This window comes from Microcebus murinus, chromosome 9, assembly GCF_040939455.1.
Source record: "Microcebus murinus isolate Inina chromosome 9, M.murinus_Inina_mat1.0, whole genome shotgun sequence".
NCBI lineage: Eukaryota > Metazoa > Chordata > Mammalia > Primates > Cheirogaleidae > Microcebus > Microcebus murinus.
Genome location: NC_134112.1, coordinates 61,752,227 through 61,775,946, shown reverse-complemented (window position 1 = coordinate 61,775,946; position 23,720 = coordinate 61,752,227). Strand labels below are relative to the sequence as shown.

Sequence of the window (23,720 nt, the reverse complement as noted above, 5' to 3'; positions counted from 1 at the left end):
CTGTTTTCAGGGAAAATTTCTAATTTTGCTATAACTGTATCTTTCATGAGTAGTTGAGACCTTTGAGATGTCTTAGCGTAGAATTAGTTGTGCGAGGTGTCACACCTGGTCTTTCTTAATATTAGTAGTTTAAAACTCTTGCAAATGACCTACATGAAACCTCCTTTTATAAAGCTATTTGAAACCATAGCAGTGGTCTGTCTGTCTGTCTGTCTGTCTATCTGTCTGTCTGTCTGTCTGTCTGTCTGTCTATCTATGAGACAGAGTCTCACTTTGTTGCCCAGGCTAGAGTGAGTGCCGTGGGATCAGCCTAGCTCACAGCAACCTCAAACTCCTGGGCTCAAGCGATCTACTGCCTCAGCCTCCCGAGTAGCTGGGACTACAGGCATGCGCCACCATGCCCGGCTAATTTTTTGTATATATATTTTTAGTTGGTCAATTAATTTCTTTCTATTTATAGTAGAGACGGGGTCTCACTCTTGCTCAGGCTGGTTTCGAACACCTGACCTTGAGCAGTCCGCCCTCCTCAGCCTCCCAGAGTGCTGGGATTACAAGGCATGAGCCACCACGCCTGGCCTGAAGCCATAATAGTGTTTTGTAAACCTTCTGAAAATTATGGTAAAGTATACATAACATAAAATTTACAATTTTAACCATATAGTTGAGTGGCATTAAGTTCATTCGTATGTTGCAACTCATTACTGCTATCCATCTCCAGAACTTTTTCATCATCCCAAATTGTACCTTTAGGAACCACACCCTTATTAAACATTTTTCACCAGGTACTATATTGGTTTCAGAGACAGTTTTCTGTCATCTATAAGAAATAATCTTATGTTTTTATCATAATAAAAACATAACAATGTATACCATCTTAACAGTTTCTAAGTATATAGTACAAGTAATGTTAACTGTATGCATTTTCATCATGCAGCATCTGTAAAACTTTTTCAGCTTGTAAAACTGAAACTCTGTACTCATTATATCAGCTGCTCTCCTTTCCCCCTCCCCCAGCCCCTGGTAATTGTCATTCTGTTTTCTGTTTCTGAGTTTGACTACTTTAGATACTTTGTATAATTGGAATAACCAGGCAGTGCTTATCTTGTCTTGTGCATTTCTTTAAAATGTGAGAATGAGTTTAGGATATCTGATTATCAAACTTGAAAGCTACAGTTTAGTTTTCACTTAGTTTCTGAATCTGTGGGAGAGAACTTTGGGACTGAGAATTGAGATTCCTCATGATGGACGCTTTTTACATTTGACATCAGTATAACAGTGCTCATTGTTCTTTGTGCCATTTACACAACTACTTAAAATCCTCCTCTCCTTCCTTCAGTGTTTTAAATCAGAAACTAGATAATCAAATTTTCTTTTTAAGTCTGAATGTAGGTGAAATGATGAATTTAAATTAAAAAAAATGCTTAATTGTTTATTTCCCAAAGGCCATCACACAGTTGCTGCTTAGCAGAAAAACTTGCAAATAAAGTTAATTTTGGTGCTTTGGAAATATGGAATAATGGAAGGGTTATATGGAAGGGTTGTATAGTCGAACTTTAGAGTGTAGAGCAAGGGTCTGCAAACTGTGGCTTGCTGGCCAGATATAACTTGCCACCTGTGTGTATAGCCTGCGAGGTAAGATAGTTTTTACATTTTTAAATGATTGGAACAATTCAAAAGAAGACTATTTTGTGACATGAAAACTACAGGAAATTCCAATTTCCATATCTATAAAGTTTTTTTGACACAGTCACATTCATTTTGTTTACATATGGTCTATATGCTTCTTTATTCCAGTGGCAGAATTGAGTAGTTGACACAGAGACCATATTGCATGCAAAGCCTAAGGTGTTTACTTTCTGGATCTTTGCAGAAAACATTTGCTAACTTCTGGTGAGAATGCTCTTGAAAAATAGAATGATGTGACATTGTTCTTTTTTGTTTATTTTCTTATTTATTATTATTATTATTATTATTATTATTTTTTACTCCACACATTTGATTGTATTCTTATTTATTATTATTGTTTTTTGAGGTAGGGCTTTGCTGTGTTGCCCATGCTGGACTTGAACTCCTGGGCTCAGGTGATCATCCTGCCTCAGCTTCCTGAATAGCTGGGACTTCAGCCATGCATGATGTGACATTGTAAACTAAGAGGTATAGATTTATGAAAAATGGGGACTCATAATCAGCATTTGCTAATCCTGTTTAATTGAGCAGGGTTTTGAAATACAAAATGCTAAAATGGAAATGTACTCAGAGTGAGTCAGAAAATGTGTGTAGGAAATTAAAGGGTATATGAATAAGGGTTCTTTCCTCAAGGAGCCGATGTTCTGCTAGAGAATTCAACAACTGAACACACAAATTTCTACAGACCTTCTGGCCTTCACCCTATCCCATTTTTTTTTTTTTTTTTTTTTTTTGAGACAGAGTCTCACTTTTGTTGCCCTGGCTAGAGTGAGTGCCGTGGCGTCAGCCTAGCTCACAGCAACCTCAAACTCCTGGGCTCAAGTGATCCTCCTGCCTCAGCCTCCCGAGTAGCTGGGACTACAGGCATGCGCCACCACGCCCGGCTAATTTTTTGTATATATATATTTTTAGTTGGTCAATTAATTTCTTTCTATTTTTTTAGTAGAGACGGGGTCTCGCTCAGGATGGTTTCGAACTCCCAACCTCGAGCAATCCGCCCACCTCGGCCTCCCAGAGTGCTAGGATTACAGGCGTGAGCCACCACGCCCGGCCCCTATCCCATTTTTAAGACTTTGTTACTGCTAAAATATTGTGTTCATCTTTATAATGACAAAATTGACACATGTTTGCCATTCAAGCCAAGACGTTCAGGTCCTCCTCAAAGGCTTCTACTCACCTTCCTTAACCATCTCTCTTACCCGTCCCTACAGACTGTTATTTATTTACTTGTGAACACATCCTACTCACAGGGCACCTTGAGAACAGATTACGGCTTAAGAGAAAAATTTTTCAGGCCCGTAGCACATTGGTATCTGGACCCCAGCCCAGCAGTTTATTCCCTTGCCTCTTTTTTGGCTCTGTTCACCCTTTTCCCATTCTACACTTTTATGTATCCCATTTTATTATCCTTCCTTGTTTATCTGAAGCTTATCTGCTTTTCCACACCCAGGTCAAATCCATAGTTGGGTATGTGGGGCTACATGGGAGGAGAATGACAAAATTAGGGAGAGTGTACAGTGAAAAAAGAGCAGTGTGCGTAAGGAGGCATGGAGTTGAGTGAGAACAGAGTGGATTCCAAAGCCGTTTGGTTATGTCTTGAATTTAGTGACCTTGTGGAGGGAATGTCCGGAGATGAGACCAGGGAGCCACACAAAGGAAATGTTATGAAAGGGCCTTTATTGTACCAGTAGGTTTTCAATCTTAGTGTGTGTAATATTCATCTGGGCTACAAATTCTTTGTCCCCAACCCCAGGGATTCTGAGCCCAAATTGCAAGGAATCCAGGGTGTGTGATGCAGGAAGTGGGGATACAAGAAGGGCTGGGCAAGAGCAGGCTATGGAAGGTCTTGATGTCTTGTTAGAGCTTCAACTTTTGTCAGTAATATATAGCTGTTCTAAGATTCTTCATCAGGAGAGTGACACTGGGAAAGCTACTTCAAAAAGAATTGTTCAGAATGCATTAGAATGAAAGATTGGAGGATGCGAGGTGAGCTAGGAGCAGTTAATTTGCATTCAGCCTTATTCCAGAAATGATTTGAGTTGGTGAGATTTCAGACGTAGGGCAGGAGTAATAGGAAAAGAAAGAATCTGAATGGGAATCTGAAAATGGAAACAAACTCCTGACACATGGGATAAAGAATATGAAAAGTGAGGGAACATAAAGTAAGTTGTGTTAAATCGTAGAAGATGGAAGTGATATTAGCTGTTATTTTGATAAACATTATTAAAATTAGTTTTACCTTTAGGAAAAGGGTAAATTTACAGATAACTTTCTTTTCTTTTTTTGCAAGTGTCTCTTGAAAATTATTGTTCTCAGATTCTAATTGGCTACAGTTTTATTGTCTTGTTTAATGGTCTTATTGTTCTACTTTTATTATATACTATTGCAGACCCTTATGGAATTAGATGAGATATAAAAATAAATGATTCATGTTCTCTTTAGTTGAAATTTTGGTTGGCATATTTAAAAAATGAAGATGTTGAAAAGGAACCAGCATTCCTGTTATTTTCATTTTGTGGATATAATTTCTGTACCATCTGCATATGCTTTTTTTCATTTTGGATTGACTAGCTTTATTGAGGTATAATTGACACGCAGTTAGCTGCACACATTTGACACCTGTGAAACCATCACTACAGTCCTGATAATGAACATATCCATGGTCCTCAAAAGTTTCTTCTGTCACTTTGTAATCCTTTTCTCCTGTCCTCTCTCTCCCCACTCCCTAAACAGTTTTAGACAGCCACTGATCTTATGTCTCTTTATATTACTTTGTATTTTCTAAAATTTATATAAATGGAGCCATACTGCATGTATCCTCTTGTTTCTGGCTTTTACTCAGCATAATTATTTGAGATTATCTATTTTGTTCAGCATCTCAGTATTTTCATTTTCATTTGTAAGTAGGATCCCACTGTATGGATGTCACAAGTTTTCTTTTTTTTTCTTTTTAATTTTTATTTATTTTCAGACAGAGTCTTGCTTTGTTGCTCAGGCTAGAGTGCCGTGGCATCAGCCTAGCTGACAGCAACCTCAAATTTCTGGGCTCAAGCGATTCTATTGTCTTAGCCTCCTGAGTGGCTGGGACTACAGGCATGTGCCACCATGCCCAGCTAATTTTTTCTATATATATGTTAGTTGGCCAGTTAATTTCTTTCTATTTATAGTAGAGATGGGGTCTCGCTCTTGCTCAGGCTGGTTTTGAACTCCTGACCTTGAGCAATCCGCCCGCCTCAGCCTCCCAGAGTGCTAGGATTACAGGCGTGAGCCACCGCACCTGGCCTATTTTTATTTTTTGAGACAGGGTCTCACTCTGTTGCTGAGCTAGAGTGAAGTGGCGTCATTATAGCTTACTGCAGCCTCCAACTTCTTAGGAGGATCATGATCCTCCTGCCTCGGCCTCCCAAGTAGCAGGGACTACAGGCTCGTGCCACCACACCTGGCTAATTTTTTTCTATTTTTAGTGGAGACAGGGTCTTGCTCTTGCTCAGGTTGGTCTTGAACTCCTGACCTCAAGTGGTCTTGCCTCAGCCTCTCAGAGTGCTAGGATTAGAGCCACTGCGCCTAGCCCACAAGTTCTTTATATTTGTTATTTGTTGATGGACATTTGAGTTGTTTATAGTTTGCAGCTTTTACAAATAGCTGCAGTAAACATTTGTGTATAGGTCTATATATGGACATAAGCTTTAATTTCTCTTGGGGAGATAGGAGTGGAATGGCTGGATCATATAGTAGTAGGTATATCTTTAAGAGAGTGCCAAGTGTTTTCCAAAGTGGCTCTACCATTTTTTCTTCTCAGCAGCTATATATATGAGAATGCTGGTTCCTCTGCATCTTCTCCAGCACTTGATGTAGTCAGTCTTTGTTAGTATTTTGGCATATTTGCTGGATACAAGTCCTTTATCAAATATGTGATTTATAAATACTTTCTTCCATTCTGTGGCTTGTCTTTCCATTCTCCTGACAGTTTTTTGAAGAACATCAATTTTATTTTGAAGAGCATTAATTTTAATGAAATCTAGTTTTCTGTTTTTTTCTTTTTTCTTTTGTCCCCCACCTCCATGTGAGTATCTTTCCCATTGTTTTTTTTTGTTAATGTATGAGTTTTAGTATTGATGGTAAGCAGTCTTTGCCCAACCGAGTTCACAAAGTTTGTCTTCTATGTTTTCTTTAGATGTTTTATAGTTTTAGGTTTCACTTTTAGGTCTTTAATCCATTTTGTGCTAATTTTTGTGCATGGTATGAAATGTGGGTCAAATTTCATTTTTTAATAAATGAATATCCAATTTTTCCATCACTGTTTTTGTTTGTTTCTCATTGATGGATTGATTAGAGACAGGGTCTCATTCTGCTGTCCAGGTTAGAAGCATAGTGGTGCCATTAAAGCTCACTGCATCCACATACTCCTGGGCTCAAGCCATCCTCCTGTCTCAGCCTCTCAGAATTGTTAGATTACAGGCCTAAGTCACTGTGCCGGGCCTCATCACTGTTTTTAGAAAAGACTGTTCTTTCTCCACTGAATTGCCTTTGTACCTTTGTCAAAAATTAATTGACCATGTATGTGTATTCTATTTCTGGACTCTGTTCCATTGATACATTTATTTGATGCCAATACCACACTGTCTTGATTACTGTAGTTTTAATAATTCTTGAAGTCAGATGGCATATGTTCTCCCAATTTGTTCTTTTTTGAAGTTGTTAATTTCTACAAAGAAAAAAGTGCTTGGATTTTAATTGGGATTGCGTTGAATCTATAGACCAATCTGGGGAGAATTGCCATCTTAACAGTATTGAGTTTTTGCTCTATGAGCACAGAATAGCTCTACATTTATGGCTGAGTGCAGTTGCTCATGCCTAGCATTCTGGGAGCCAAGGTGGAAGGATTGCTTGAGCTCAGGAGTTCGAGACCAGCCTGAGCAAGAGTGAGACCCCATCTCTATTTCAAAAGTAAAAAAAAAAAAAAAAAAAAAAAAAGAAAAAAGTTAAAATACGTCTATTTAGGCCTTTAATTTCTTTGAGCAACATTGTATAAATTTCAATGTATGGCTCTTTATTTGGTTTATCACTAGTATTTAATAGTTTTTGTTGCTATTATTAGTGGCATATATTTTTAGTTTCAGTTTTTTACTTTATTATAATTAATAACATTAATCATGGTTATGATTGTGGATTCCAGATTTAGACTGGGTTTGAATTCTAACTTTGCCACTTGTGTTACGTGGATGAGGCAGAAATCACTTAATCTTTCTGAACCTGTTTTTGTAATCAGTAAAATGGAGAATGATTATAGACAGGATTTCTCATCCTCAACACTACTGGCATTTGGACTAGCTAATTTGTTTTGGTGGTGGAGGGCTGTCCTGTGCATTATAGAATGTTCTGCAGCATGGAGTTTGAATCCTGAGTGGAGTGACTGGAGACCCTGCTGTCCAGGAACAGGGAATAAATGAGATGGTCGAGGCTGGCTGAGGCTACAGTGTCCCAATCATGTTGCACCTGAATCTGTAACCTTTCCTTTGACTCTGAGAGAACTCTTCTGTAATTTTCCAACACCCCTCCTTCTTTCCTAATGGAATTGGCTATAAAAAATTGATGTTTAACATTTCTCCCAAATACCTTAGATAAAATCTGCTAAGGACCCAGAATTGTCATGTTTTGAAAACTAATAGGATATATTAATAAGTATATACTTTTCATACATATTATTTTGGCTGGTTTTGACATTACTGTTCTTGTTTTTTTGTTTGAGACAGAGTCTCACTCTCTTGCCCGGGCTAGAGTGCCATGACGTCAGCTTGCTCAGCCTCCTAGAATGCTAGGATTACAGGCGTGAGGATTACCACGCCCAGCCTGTTTTTTTTTTTTTTGTTTGTTTGTTTGTTTTTGAGACAGTCTTGCTCTGTTGCCCCAGGTAGAGTGCAGTGGCATCCAATTCCTGGGCTCAAGCAATTCTCCTGCCTCAGCCTCCCGAGTAGCTGGGACTACAGGTTCGTGCCACCATGCCTGGCTAATTTTTCTAATTTTGGTAGAGACAGGGTCACTCTTTTGCTCAGGCTGGTCTCCAACTCCCAACCTCAAGCAGTCCTCCCACCTTGGCCTCCCCCAGTGCTAGGATTACAGGTGTTAGCCACCACACCTGGCCAACATTACTTTTTTCTGATTATTTCTTTGATTTTTTTTTTTTCAGTGGAGGGCTGTTTTGTGAGTATATATCTGATCAACAAAATGTCTCCTTTGAGCATAGCAATCATTCTTGAGGAAATTTTTATGTGGCTATATTTGGTGCTATAGGCTACTCTGACACAGTGAACTAATTTTATTTAATAATGCTAATAAGCCAGAGAGTAGGAAGTGTTTTAAAATCTGCAATACATCACATTTCCCAGTTTCAAAAGGCTATCCTCTCTTAGGTGCGAGTAATGGTACGGTTAGTTCTAGGGATGGACATTTCTGTCTTTGGCCTGAATGATCTGCAGCTGTCGTAGAAGTCAGTGACTAATTGTGTAGAGGTCATGATGAAGACTTACATTTGTTGTGAAGGTGACTGGATCATTTTTCTTTCTCTCGTTTTGGCTACATGTAGCTTTACTATATATGTGGAAGGACATTAGAACCTGGCTAGTATTCTTCTAACTACCTGATGAGTTTTAGGTCAGGAGATAGTGGAGGATTTGTAATCTTGGAAATCAGATGAGGTTAGATGGGAGCTGGTCAATCCAATCTGAGATGCCACCTGTTAAATTAAAATGGGAAGATGGCCTGCACCAGCTTTAAGGGCATCCCTTTCCGTAGCACTTCAACATTTCCTAGGAACTTAAATCAGAAGTCATCTATCAGGCTTCATTCACTACTTTTCTTTATTTAAATTAGAAGTTAATTACTATACTTCAAAGTTCTTGTTGAAAAAGATATACTGAAAGATTCCTTTTTAGGAAGGCGTTCCATCATTGTTAGGAAACTGGTATTTAAAGTGGTATTATTTCGTCTATTAAGATTGCATAGTACAGTTTTTTTTTGTTTTTGAGACAGAGTCTCGCTTTGTTGTCCAGGCTAGAGTGAGTGCTGTGGCGTCAGCCTAGCTCACAGCAACCTCAAACTCCTGGGCTCAAGCGATCCTACTGCCTCAGCCTCCCGAGTAGCTGGGACTACAGGCATGCGCCACCATGCCCGGCTAATTTTTTCTATATATATTAGTTGGCCAATTAATTTCTTTCTATTTATAGTAGAGATGGGGTCTCGCTCTTGCTCAGGCTGGTTTGGAACTCCTGACCTGGAGCATTCCGCCTGCCTCGGCTTCCCAGAGAGCTAGGATTATAGGCGTGAGCCACCCTGCCTGGCCCATAGTGCAGTTTTAACTTAATTTTTTTTTTTTTTTTTTGAGACAGAGTCTCGCTTTGTTGCCCAGGGTAGAGTGAGTGCCGTGGCGTCAGCCTCGCTCACAGCAACCTCAAACTCCTGGGCTCAAGTGATCCTTCTGCCTCAGCCTCCCGAGTAGCTGGGACTACAGGCATGTGCCACCATGCCCGGCTAATTTTTTCTATATATATTTTTAGTTGGTCAATTAATTTCTTTCTATTTTTAGTAGAGACGGGGTCTCGCTCAGGATGGTTTCGAACTCCCAACCTCGAGCAATCCGCCCGCCTCAGCCTCCCAGAGTGCTAGGATTACAGGCGTGAGCCACCGCGCCCAGCCTAGACCTGAGTTTTCAATTTTTTTGGGTAAATACAAAGGAGAGCAATTGCTGGATCACATGGTAAGAGTATGTTTAGTTTTTTAATTTAATTTAATTTTTTTGAGACAGAGTCACGCTTTGTTGCCCAGGCTAGAGTGAGTGCCATGGCGTCAGCCTACTTCACAGCAACCTCAATCTCCTGGGCTCAAGTGATCCTTCTGCCTCAGCCTCCCGAGTAGCTGGGACTACCAGCATGAGCCACCATGTCCGGCTAATTGTTTTTGGTATACATTTATTGATTGATTGATTGATTGATTGACAGGGTCTCGCTCTTGCTCAGGCTGGTTTCGAACTCCTGAGCTTGAGCTGTCCGCCCGCCTCGGCCTCCCGGAGTGCTAGGATTACAGGCGTGAGCCACCGTGCCCGGCCGGTATACATATTTTTAGTTGGTCAATTAATTTCTTTCTATTTTTGGTAGAGATGAGGTCTTGCTCAGGCTGGTTTCGAACTCCTGACCTTGAGCTATCCGCCTGCCTTGGCCTCCCAGAGTGCTAGGATTACAGACGTGAGCCACCACGCCCAGCCTGTTCATCTCTTTTTAAAAATAAAAATATTTACTGAGAAAAGTGTTTTGCATTTTAGCAAATATCTTTAATGTCTGACTTAATAGAAAAGTTGGATTCTTTTATTTGCATTTTTATTCAATCTATTATGTTATATTGTTTTATTTTAATTTTTTTATTTTTTGTAGAGACAGGATCTTGCTATTGCCCAGGTGGGCAAACTCCTGGCCTCAAGCAATCCTCCCATCTCAGCTTCCCAAAGTTTTTGGGATTATAGATGTGAGCCACTGTGTCCCACTGTTATATTGTTGTGTTTTTTTTTAACTGAAAATAAAATTTTATTTTACATATCACTAGCCAGAATTTTTGTCCTTAGTTACTACATAAATGCTGTCTAGTGCCGTTATCCAAATGGCATGACCATTTTATGTCCACAATTCGTGTAGGCATGAGCTACCACACTCCTGTTGTCACTGCTGTACCATTTTCTCTTCCAAGTGCTTTCCTTTACCTACAAGAGGGGCTCGGATAAGATGGATGTTTTGTTTGACTTCTTTGATGTCCTGAACTTTCTGTAGCTATTTTTCTTCAATCTGTTCATTATAAGTTTGGCTTGGCATTTCTGTTTGATCTCTTCAACTCTCTTCATTGCATCAGTGATTTTCTTCCATAGCTCTCTCTGGTATTTGACAGGTTCATTTCTACGTTTTTCAAATTCAAATGAATTATCCCCTGTAAGCTCTTTACCAGCTGCTTTCTCAGAATGCTTTAGTTCACTCGACCTCGTGAAGATTGCACTTCTTTATGTAAAATTTTTATGACATTTGAATTTACAAAATCTTAACACCTTGCAATCGTTGCGGATGAACATCATGCTGTGGCCAGGGTAGATTGGCCCTGAAAAGAAATGACATTTCTCCATACTCATGTTGAACCTGTGTGGGTCCACACCGACCAAATGCCAAGCTTCCGTTAATAGTGTTTTGATTGAAGTATGTGATAAAAATCTGGCTTTGGACAGGTATGTAATGTAGGCAGAGAAGGGAAGAGTAGGTAGCCTTTGCATATAATTGTGGATACTCTTTGGTAGTATGCTAAAACTTGACAAGTGTTAGAAGAAAGGTTAGTTGTATTGTGGAATCTGAAACCATACCAGCAAAGTTTTCATATTCTTCTTGCATTAAAATCTATCAATTTTCATGTACTTTGAATGACTCCTCCCATACATGATTTCATAACCTCACATATTGATCATTTGGGAAATATTGGCTCACTGAAGTATGCAGATCTTTTAAATGTTGAGACATCATTATATAATATCTAAAAATAACAATCATTAATATCTAATTAGAAAAGTCATAGAGACCTGTCCTGCTTCTGCTGGCAGATAAAAGCTTTATGAAATCCTAATGTTCTCTTGAAAGCTTGAATGTTATCATTGGCAACAAATACTGTCATCTGTTTTCCTTCATTTGACAGGCTTGCTTCATTCATTTTTTTAGAAAATGTCTTCCTTATACTCAAATTTGAGTAACCATAGTTTTTTGTTTGTTTGTTTTTTTTAAAGAGACAGGTTGGTATTCTGTTGCCTAGGCTGGATTTGAACTCCTGGGGTCCAGTGATCTTTCCCTCTTGCCCTCTGGAGTAGCTGGGACTATAGGTGTGTCCCATTGCATTGGGCTGAATAAATAGTTTGTATGCCTTCTCTTCTTTCAAGTAAAAATGGCGTTCCATGAAAAAAGTGACTATGTGAGCTCATGACTCAGTTGCCCAAATGCTTTTTCTTGAGATAGCCATCATATTTTGGTGTGCAGCATAAGTTCTTTATGAACACTTTCTATTTTCTCACGTAGAATTTTTAAAAAATACATGTTTAAGGGTAGAGGTTAATAAAAATAATTTTTACTTCATTAATGACGTTTAAAAAATAGTGATGAATACAGTGACTAGTACAATTTAGGGGTCATGGCCTTGATTCATGCTAAGGCACTAGAACTGCTACCAACCATTGCTATTGCACTGTCAATGAAAAAAGCAAACAGTATTTTAGTATTATACTTAGAGGCCACAGGAGTTCATGGACTTTGAGAGCTTTTGTTGACCATTATCCCTCAGCATTCAGGACTCAAGCTATTAGCTCAAAGCTCTTCTGTATATCTCAGGTTGATGTTTCTTCTTTCAACATTTTGTTACAGTATTTAACACACGTAGGTGAGCTCCTTGAAGATGGACATTGTATGTTAATTGTCATTATATGCTCTTATGCTTGTATCATCTATCTGAATCAGAGTAGGTGATCAGTAAGTGCTTTTGTAATGAATGAGGTGATTGAAATAAACAGATTTAAGAATCTCAACAGTAGTCTGGAATTTTTTACTAGAAGAGGAGTGGCCTTATGTATCTTCTTCAAAATTCCTGAAGATGTATATTTTGGCCACGGAACTTTGAATAGTATTTACAATGATGTCCCAGAACTATACATAAAAGATGAAATCAGGCCGGGCGTGGTGGCTCACGCCTGTCATCCTAGCACTCTAGGAGGCCAAGGCGGGCGGATTGCTCGAGGTCAGGAGTTCGAAACCAGCCTGAGCAAGAGCGAGACCCCGTCTCTACTATGAATACAAAGAAATTAATTGACCAACTAATATATATAGAAAAAATTAGCCGGACATGGTGGCGCATGCCTGTAGTCCCAGCTACTCAGGAGGCTGAGGCAGAAGGATTGCTTGAGCCCAGGAGTTTGAGGTTGCTGTGAGCTAGGCTGATGCCACGGCACGCACTCTAGCCTGGGCAATAAAGCGAGATGAGACTCTGTCTCACAGAAAAAAAAAAAAAAGATTATACCATGCTTATTGGTCTTTGCTTTAGAACAGGATTTCCATGAATAAATTAATGCAAGAGTGGATCAAAGGAGCAAGTTTGAATGTGTTTGTTGAAAACTCTTTGTAAAATAGAAATAGACCCTTCCTTAAAATCATTAAAAAAATCAGTCTTGGCTGGGTGTGGTGGCTCACGCCTATAATCCTAGCACTCTGAGAGGCCGAGGCAGGGAATCATTTGAGCTCAGGAGTTTGAGACCAGCCTGAGCAAGAGCGAGATCCCGTCTCTACTAAAAAATCAAAAGAAATTAACTGGACAACTAAAAAACAAAAACTATATATATATATATACACACATATATATATGTATGTATGTATGTATGTATGTATATGTAAATAAATATACATATAAATTAACCGGGCATGGTGGCTCATGCCTGTAGTCCCAGCTAACTGGAGAGGCTGAGGCAGGAGGATCGCTTGAGCCCAGGAGTTTGAGGTTGCTGTGAGCTAGGCTGATGCCATAACACTGTAGCCCGGGCAACAGAGTAAGACTCTGGCTCGAAATAATAATAATAATAATAATAATTACACCTTAAACTCTTACGTGAAGTTGTGATTTTTTTGTGTGTGTGTGAATATTCCTTGCAAAGTTAAAAAAAAGTGACTCTTGGTCATGACTGTAAGAAAATCATGACAGGAAAAAAGAAGTCTCTTCTTTTTTCTAAATCATCTATATTAGAGCATGTACCTTAAGTAGGCATATTAATAACATTATATATCATATTTATTTGATTTTAATACAAGGCACTTGTATTCCTCCACTTTAAATAAATTCATTTCATTCTTTTGTGCAGGAGTATGTATAGTATTAGAACCTTGAGAATATAGAAATGTTTGTTGAAAAATTTAAAAAACTTAACTATATCCATAAAAAGAAAAAAGATCACTAAATCTGGAGGAGCTCAGCTGTATTTTAAATAGTATAGTGTTAATAAAACTGCAGTCAGATCAGGGTTCATATGCCTCCCCCTATCCCGTTTTCCTTTATTCAGCCAGTTGTGTTGCCAGTCCTTTGTTGGTTGGTCGATGGGCTCCTTCACAATATAGCCTAGGCATTAGGGTTTTAAAAAGTTCATCAAGTGGTTCTAATGCTTAGCCAAATGATCTTTAGAATATATTAGAATTAGTTTTCTTTTTCTGGTTAATTTAGGTTATTTATTTGGTTTTCAGTTAGAGGGCAGTTTTGTGATGTCTTCTCATCCCCTCAGTGTCCGAATAGTGACACTATGGTCTGTTGTAGTAATTGCTGAATGAATTCTCATTCTGTCACAATAAATGGGTTTGAGGAAGCCTGCCTCTTAGAGTTTTTGATAGAGTCTTACTGTATCACCCAGACTGGTCTTGAACTCCTGGCCTCAAGTGATAATCCCACCTTTGCCTCCTGAGTAGCTGGGATTGCAAGTGTGAGTTATTGTACTTGGCTCTCAGCGTTTTTGAGTTTCTTTTTTGTGCCTATTTTCCCATAGGTTTATTTCCAGAATAACTTATGAAAGACTGCATGAACTATTATTGTGTTGAAATCTTCTGTGTTAGGACTGGCAAAGTCCTTTTTCCCTCTCCAGCATTTATTTTGAAAAGTTTTAAATTTTCATAAAAGTTGCAAGAATAAATCAATGGTTTCTCAATGGTAAGAAATTAATGGTTTCTTTATGTAGATTCACCAGTACTTTGCATTTTGCTGCATTTACTTTCCCCCTTTACCCGCATGTCTGTATATCCATAGATCCATCCATCCATCCTCCAATTGTATTTCTTGCTAAGCATTTGAACGTGTGTTGCAGACATATAACTTCACTTTTAAATAATTCAACATGTGTCTCCGAAGGACAGTGGCTTTTTTAAATACAGTAATTATTCTCAGAAAGTTTAACACTGATACAATACTGTCATTTAATGTATATTCCATATTCAAATTTATAGTCCATATTTATAGTCCATATTCAAATTTCCCAATTATCCTAATGGATATGTATGTGTATGTATGTATGTGTACATATACACACACAAAACACAAATATTTATGTGAAAAACTGAAATCTGTACTCCAGTCTAGGATCACGTATTTCGTTGTCATGTCTCTTAGTTCTCCTTAATCTGAAATAGTGGTTCTCAGATTCTCTGTGGTGAAGGACCAGTTTTTATTTCCAATGTTCTGTGAACCAATAATTTTGTAAAATATACAAATTACTAGAGAAATAAGATGGAAGAAATAAAGAGATAAAGAAAGTCTGCGTGTCATTTAAAAAATTAAATTCAGCAAGACTGTTACTTTGTAAACAGCCCTGATCTGGAACAATTCTCCTGCCTAATTTTTTCTTTTATGGCCACGAGAGTTTAAAAAACTCAGGGTGTTTTTTAGGTGTATTTCTTAATTTGTATTTGTCTGATTGTTTTATCATGATTAAGATTAGATTAAATACTTTAGGAATACAGCATAGGAGTGGATGTGCCCTTGTGCATCACAGATGAGGGGCACATCATTATTGTTGATATTGTTGATCACTTGGTTAAATAGTATCTTCCAGGTTTTCCGTTGGACTGGTCCCTTTTTCTTTCCCTGTCCCCGTCGGGACAGTTTTGCTCAGTCACCCAGGCTGGAGTTGCCAGTAGCATGATCATAGTTCACTGCAGCATCAAACTCCTAAGCTCTAGTGATCCTTCTACCTCATGCTCTCCCGAGTGCCTGGATCAACAGGTGCATACCACCAGGCCCTGCTAATTCCTTTTTGTTTTTTTTTTTCACTCTACCCCTCCAACGGCTAATTCTTAAAAAAAATTTTATAGAGATGGAGTCTTGCTGTGTTGCTCAGGCTGGTCTTCAACTTCTGGGCTGAAGCCATCCTCCCGCCTGGGCCTTCCAAAGTGATGGGATTACAGGTGTGAACCACTGTGGCTGGCCTAATTTTTCTTTTGAAATTAATTAAGTACTTTGGGACTGTGTGAATGTCTGTTCTTATATTTATCCAGTGATTTTAACATCCCTAGATGTTTCTTGCCTGAATCAGTTTTTTGCACCTGTGGGTTGCTAATGATAATTGTCTAATTCTGTTATCCTTTACATTGACTGCCTGTCATTCTTTTGAGGAGAAGAGCTTTTCCTTTCCTAACAGCGTTCTTAAACCACACAGTAGGGACAAATCCTCTTTCCACAGGGTGCTTGTGTGACCTAGGGAAAAATCCTGAATTGGTTGTCTGTGTGAACACCTCCCACTTCCTCTCTATACCCTTTCCCATCTGTTGCTGCTCTATTGTTCTGTTTCCCAGCATTTTTAGATTTCCCTATAAGCTCTCTGTTTCAGAATCCTATCCAAATGTGCCTCAGTTTTTGAGGGCTTCATCTTCTTAAGATGCCTCCTTTTCCCCCCTTCTCTGTCTCACTGTCAAAATCACCTCAACCAGTGCACATTAATACAAGAGATTTTGTTATTTTCTTTAGTCTTTCAGATCTATTTGTATTTTAAAAAGAGCTTTCTTAAAAGGTGAGTGAATAAATTAGATGACTAATAGGCAGTATGACATGATGAGATATATAAAGCTTCAGGCAACATGGGAGAAAAAATTTGGAGGGGTTTAGTTAAAACTGGGAAGTAAGCAGCCTGTCCTGTAGATCAGTATTATGTAAACTCACATCTCAGACTGGAACTCTTGAGTTCTTATTTATTTATTAAAAATTTTTTTTTTTTTTTAAGAGATGGGGTCTCTCTATGCTGGTCAAGCTAATTGGTCTCAAGTGATTCTCCCACCTCAGTCTCCTGAGTAGCTGGGACTGTATGTGTGTCCTACCATGTTTCTCCAAAAATAAGACAGGGTCTTATATTTATTTTTCCTCAAGAAGACACCCTAGGGCTTATTTTCAGGGGATGTGTTATTTTTTTTAAGTACGGTACAACAGTCTACATTTATTCAAATATAGTTAAATCATCATCTTCTGGAATATCATCATAACTCTCCAAACCCCGAATTCCATCCTGTATTTCTTGCTACTCTATTTCCTTTAGAACCACTGGCCCCAATTTCTCCTGTTGAGCAATAGAGCTCTCAAGGGGCAGATGAGAAGGGCCACTGGTCTTCTTTACCGCTCCGCGACAAAATGCATGGGTTGTGCAGATAGGCTGTGTAGCCACGCCCATCACTAGGTCTTATTTTCTTTCAGGGTAGGGCTTATACTTCGCAAATGCTTAGAAATCCTGGTAGGGTTTATCTTATGGGTAGGTCTTATATTTGGGGAAACACGGTATTATGCCCAGCTTGAGTTTCTCTCTCTCTTTTATTTTTTAAAGACGGAAGGTATCACTATGCTTGCCAGGTTGGCCTTCAACTCCTGGGGTCAAGGGATCCTCCTGCCTTAGCACCCCAATTAGCTGGGACTGCAGGCCCAGCAGTTAGAGGGCAGTTTTGTGATGTCTTCTTATCCCCTCAGTGTACAAATGTTGACACTATGGTCTGTTGTAGTAATTGCTGAATGAATTCTCATTCTGTCACTGCGTCTGGTTGTTCTTTTTTTAATTCCACACTAATGTTAATAAGTTCTAATAACCCACTACCATCGTACGAGCCCTGAGTTCTTATTTTAAAAAAAATTTATGGGCCAGTGTGGTGGCTCATACCTGTACTCCTAGCACTCAGGGTGGCCAGGGCAGGAGAATTGCTTGAGCTCAGGAGTTTGAGACCAGCCTGAGCAAGAGCGAGACCCCATCTCTACTAAAAATAGAAAAATTAGCCAGGCATCCCAGCTACTCAGGAGGCTGAGGCGGGAGAATTGCCTAAGCTCAGGAATTTGAAGTTGCAGTGAGCTATGATGATGCCACCATGCCACTGCACTCTAGCTGGGGTGACAGCGAGACTGTCTCAAAAATATTTTTCCCCCTTTTATTTTATCATATTATGGGGGTACAAATATTGTTAGGGTTACATATATTGCCCCTGCCATTCCTCACCCTGCCCCCCCAAAAACATCAAGGGTGTCCAACCCCTAGGTGGTGCTCATCGCACCTATTTTGTAAGTATATATCATTCCCCTTCTCCTCCTCCCATCTGCCCACCACCCGATAAAAGTTTTCTTTCTTTTTTTTTTTTTTTCCTTTTTGACCTTTTGGTTACATTGTATATCTTTGCCTTTCCCTAGGAAGGGTTAGAGATAGTCCCTTCCTCACCCCCCACAATGCTCGCCACAACCCTAAGATGTGTATCTCCCCCCCCCCCAAACTTTGGTGAACACTACCACCATTTGAGCACCATAGTTTTAATCAGTCAGTAGCAATTTGATGGTGAGTAGATGTGGAGCCCATTTTCTTGATCTTGTGTCGCTCAGTCACTTTGGATAATGGGCTTAAGCTTAATCCAGGATAACATAAACGGTGCTAGCTCACTGTCATTTCTTAGAATTGAGTAGTATTCCATTGTGAGCATATATCGAATTTTAATTATCCACTAATGAATTGACGGACAATTGGGTTGTTTCCATGATCTTGCAATAGTGAATTGTGCTGCCATAAACATTTGGGTGCTGATATCTTTTTTTTTTTTTTTTGAGACAGAGTCTCGCTTTGTTGCCCAGGCTAGAGTGAGTGCCGTGGCATCAGCCTCGCTCACAGCAACCTCAATCTTCTGGGCTCAAGCAATCCTACTGCCTCAGCCTCCCGAGTAGCTGGGACTACAGGCATGCACCACCATGCCTGGCTAATTTTTTCTATATATATTAGTTGGCCAATTAATTTCTTTCTATTTCTAGTAGAGACGGGGTCTCGCTCTTGCTCAGCCTGGTTTGTAACTCCTGACCTCAAGCATTCGGCTGGCCTCGGCCTCCCAGAGTGCTAGGATTACAGGCATGAACCATCGCGCCTGGCCCAAATGTCTTTATAATAGAATGTCTTATGCTCTTTTGGGTAGATGCCCAACAATGCTATTGCTGGGTCTAATGGTATTTCTATATCTAGCTCTTTGAGGTATCTCCAAATTCTTTTCCACAAAGGTTGCACTAATTTGCAGTCCCACCAGCAGTGTAAGAGTGTTCCTGTCTCTCCACATCTTGCCAGCATTTGTAGTTTTGGTATTTCTTGATCTAGCCATTCTCACTGGTGTTAGATGGTATCTCATTGTGGTTTTGATTTGCATTTCTCTGATGATTAGAGATGTTGAGCATTTTTTTATATGTTTGCAGGCCATTATTCTGTCTTCTTTGGAGAAGTTTCTGTTCATTTCCGTTGCCCATTTCTTGATGGGGTTGTTTTATTTTTTCTTGTTTATTCTTTTAAGTTCTAGATAGATTCTTGTTATTAGACCTTTATCAGAAGTGTAGAGAGCAAATATTTTCCTCCACTCTGTGGGTTGTCTATTTGCTCTAATGACATTTTCCTTAGCTGTGCAGAAACTTTTTAATTTGATGAGATCCCAATTGTTTATTTTTGATGCAGCGGTGATTGCCTTGGGGGTCTTTCTCAAAAATTCTTTGCCTAGACCAATGTCTAATAGAGTTTTCCCAACATCTTTGTCTAGGATTCTTAAGGTTTCATGCCTTAGGTTTAAAAGTCTGTTATCCATCTTGAATGAACTTTTGTGAAAGGCGAGAGGTAGGGATCCTGTTTCAATCTTCTGCATGTAGCTAACCAGTTTTCCCATCACCATTTATTGAAGAGAGATTCTTTTCCCCATTGTATATTTTTGTCTGCTTTATCAAAGATTAGGTTGCTGTATATGGATGGTTTCATCTCTGGTATCCCAGATCTATTCCAGATATCGATGCTTCTGTTTTTGTGCCAGTACTAGGCTGATTTAACTATTATTGCTTTATAGTATAACTTGAAGTCAGGAAGACTGATGCCTCCCAGTTTGTTCTTTTTACTTAAGATTGCTTTGGCTATACGAGGTTTCTTCTGGTTCCACACAAAGTGCATAATTATTTTTTCTAGATCTGTAAAGAATGCTAGTGGCATTTTGATGGGGATTGCATTAATTCTGTAGATCACTTTAGGTAATATTGACATTTTAACAATATTGATTGTACCAATCCATGAACAAGGTAGATTTTTCCATCTGTTCAAATCATCTGCAGTTTCTTTTTTTAGTGTTTCGTAGTTCTCCTTGTATAAATCTTTCGTTAAGTATACTCCTAGATATTTAATTTTCTTTGGGGCTATAGTAAAGGGTATTGCGTTTTTGATTTGAGTTTCTGCTTGATGGTTCTTGGCATATATGAATGCTTCTGATTTGTGTATATTGATTTTGTAACCTGAAACTTTACCAAATTTATTTATTAAATCTAGGAGTCTCTTGGATGAATCCATGGGGGTTTCTAGGTATAATATCAAATCATTGGCAAAGAGCGAGAGTTTGATCTCGTCTGCCCCAACTTGGATGCCCTTAATACCCCTCTCTTGTCTGATTGCTATAGCTAGGACTTCCAGCACTATGTTGAATAGAAGAGGAGACAGTGGGCATCCTTGTCTAGTTCTGGATCGAAGAGGGAATGATTAAAAAAAATTTTTTTTAATCCATTTTACGACTGGGGTGTATATTGATTTAACCCCTCCTCCTATCCTGCAATCTACCGCCCTGCTCAGATCCATTTTAGATGTAGTTGAGGTTTCTGACAGGAATGAGTCAAGGGCCAGAATCATTTGTATTTCTCCCTAGAAGTCTGATAGTTTGTATTCCTGGTATCTTCTAGAAACTCTTGTGAGTTTGAGAGATGTTTGGATCAGCTCATCTGAATTAAGTACCTTCCATTCTTTTCATTCATTCAGAAAGTATTTATGCACCTAGCATAAATGGGCATTGCCAAACCCTGGGGGTACAATAATAAACAGGGAGATTTGGGCCTCACTCTGTAGCATCTTGTAATCTGGAGAGTCCAATGGGTAGTAGACAATTACGCATTTCAAACTCTGGTGCAAAGTGATGAGAGAAGTATGGAGTGCTGGGGGAAATCTCACCTGGATTTGGCAGGGAGGAAGGAGGTCAGGGAACACTTCTTAGAGGTCAGGATGCGGCAGAGTGCTGCAAAACCAAGAGACTGGCGCAGAGGTTGGCGAATTTCTGTAAAGGAATAGATAGTAAATAATTTAGGCTTTTTAGGCCACATGACCTCTATTGTCACTGTTTAACTCTGCCATGTTAGTGTGAAAGCAGCTATGGATGATAAATAAACGAATGAGCAGGACTATGTTCCAGTCATACTTCATATACTTTATGGACACTGAACTTTAATTTTTAGGTGTCACGAAATATTCTATTTGAGTTTTTTTCCCCCTAACCATTAAAAAATGTAAGGATCATGGTGCAGTGTATTGGTTCACGCCTGTAATCCTACCACTTTGGGAGGCCAAAGAGGGAGGGGGGATTGCTTGAGCTCAGGAGTTTGGGACCATCCTGAGCAAGGAGACCAGCTTTAGCACCATAACAAGACCTGGTCTCTACAAAAAATAAAATTAAATAAAAAATTATCTGGGTGTGATGGTATATACTGGTAGCCCCAGCTATTTGGGAAGCTGAGGCAGGAGGATTGCTTGAGCCCAGGAGTTTGAGGTTACAGTGAGCTGTGATGACACCACGGCACTCTAGTCCTGGCAACAGAGTGAGACCTCATTTCCAAAAAAAAAAAACAAACCCACAATTTTTAGCTCACATGTCATAACAAAAATAGGCATCATGCTGGCTCCTGGAATATGGTGCCAAAATGCCTATTATCAGGGGTCTTTAGTAGGACAGAAATTTATAGGTAGGGTTGAAAATTACAGCATTTCTGCATCTCTTTTGAAGAGATGTATTCTTTGTATTCTTTTGAAGCATTCCATTTATGTCCCAGTAATTCTTGATGTTGAAAGGAAAGGATGTTAGGGCTTATGTGGGTGATTAATAAGTGGCATACATGCAGAGGGACTTGACTGACATAATTGATAGTGCTTAGAAGGCTCAAGTTCTAGTCCTGATCTTGCCAGTTAGTGGCTGTGTAATGTTGGGCACATCAGTGCACTTCTGAGCCTTGTCTATCTGTGAAAAAAGAGAAAGTAAACTTACAGCTACTGCTCAGGATCACTGCAAGTAATGGAGAAGATAATGTAATTTAAAGCAACAGGAAAAAGTTCTTTGTATTATACTTTTCTGCAATTTTGATTGTTTGAAGTTTAAAAACAGTCGCTCTGGCCACCACGTAGAGAATGGATTACAGAGTGGCAGGAGTGAAAGCTTGGAGGCGAGGGAAGGTGCTGTTGCAATAGTCTGGGCAGTGGGTTCTGATGTTAGCTTGGCCGGGTCTTCTTAGTGGAGTAGGTGAAATATTAGTAGTCAGATTGAGGACTGATTTTGAAGGGAGAGCTGAACTGACTAGGTTTAATGATGGGGTATGAGGTAAGAGGAAAGTCAAGGATGACTTTTTTGGTTTTTTAAGGTTTGAGGAACTAGGGGAAAATGATGCCATTAAATAATGCTATGAATTTCCTTTTTTAAAAAATAAGGGTTTTCAAAAGACCAGGTCCCCATTGGGATGGCATGTGAAATTAACTTCTGCCTTGACATTTCTGTTTCTTGATTGCTCCATGTATATGTACAGCATGGCATTTATAGTGGGATCGACATGCTACTTTGGGCATACATGCTAGGTCTTGATTTCATCAAGGCATGTGACAATCTCTTGTGACACCCTGTTAAGAGCTGGAGAAATGGGATGTTATTCAGTGGTAACAGATATGAAAATGCCAGGCATAGTACTTGAGGGACACAGTAAATGTCAGTAGTATTTCTCACCAGTTGATGGTTGGACCAACTTTGCTTATTCATATTGCACATTCATTACCTAGTTTTTCAGTTATGAATGGTCTGGTCAAGGTACTTTAAAGGAAACATAGTTTGAATCCTTCCAAAAATGTATTTCTGTTGAGCTGGCATTTCTACTAAGTTGGCATTTCATATCTTGAAAAAAGCTTCCTTATGTGAAGTTTTTCACCCAGTTAGCTTGGGTATACTGTGGGAAAGATGTGAGTGACATGTCCCCAAATCATTCTTGTGGTGTTGAAAGTGTAGTATCTTGTCTTGTTGAAAATTATTGTTTCCATTTTGTCCTTAAAATATTCACTCTCAGAGGCAAGAAGCTGTTCCCTTATGTTCTGTGTTAGTATTAGGTTATTAAGTATGGAACATTAGATTTCTTTAAGTATTAAATTTGACAGTTGATATCTCTGACATTTCACTTTGACACTTTTTTTTTTAATTGTGAAGGTACATCATCATTCATTCAAATGCACGTTTGGATTTGTGATTTTTCTTCCAAATTTTTTTTTACAAGAGTTTTTTGTGAAACCATGGATAAGTCAAAATTTGGGTTATTTTCAAATATAAGTTCAATCATAGAACCCTTGTACCACAGACAACTCGAAATATCAACAAAATGTTTGGGAAGCATGTGGCTAATGAATGCACAGTACATTGTTGGTTTAAGAAGTTCGTTCTGGGCCGGGCGAGGTGGCTCATGCCTGTAATCCTAGCACTCTGGGAGGACGAAGCGGGTGGATTGCTTGAGGTCAGGAGTTCGAAACCAGTCTGAGCAAGAGCGAGACCCCGTCTCTACTATAAATAGAAAGAAATTAATTGGCCAACAAATATATATAGAAAAAAATTAGCCGGGCATGGTGACGCATGCCTGTAGTCCCAGCTACAGGCAGGAGGATCACTTAAGACCAAGAGATTGAGGTTGCTGTGAGCTAGGCTGATGCCACAGCACTCACTCTAGCCTGGGCAACAAAGTGAGACTCTGTCTCAAAACAAAAAAAAAAAAAAAAGTTCTGGTGATTTTAATCTTGAAAATGAGCCATGTGGGTGACCTGAGAAGATGGTACGTAATGATGAGCTGAAAGCTGTAATGGAAGCAAATCCATTACAATCTATCAGTGAGTTACCAGCAAGGTTTGACATGACTATTTCAAC

At 39.2% G+C, this 23,720-nt stretch overlaps 1 protein-coding gene and 1 pseudogene across 13 annotated transcripts in view; one reads left to right on the top strand and one right to left on the bottom strand.

Annotated features, from left to right (window-relative positions):
• The window catches only part of SRPK2 (SRSF protein kinase 2), a 239,700-nt gene that overhangs the window by 29,191 nt on the left and 186,789 nt on the right, over nt 1-23,720 (top strand). The gene's annotated exons all lie outside the window — the stretch shown is intronic.
• LOC109731268 (putative ribosome biogenesis protein RLP24 pseudogene) lies at nt 10,347-10,849 on the bottom strand (annotated as a pseudogene).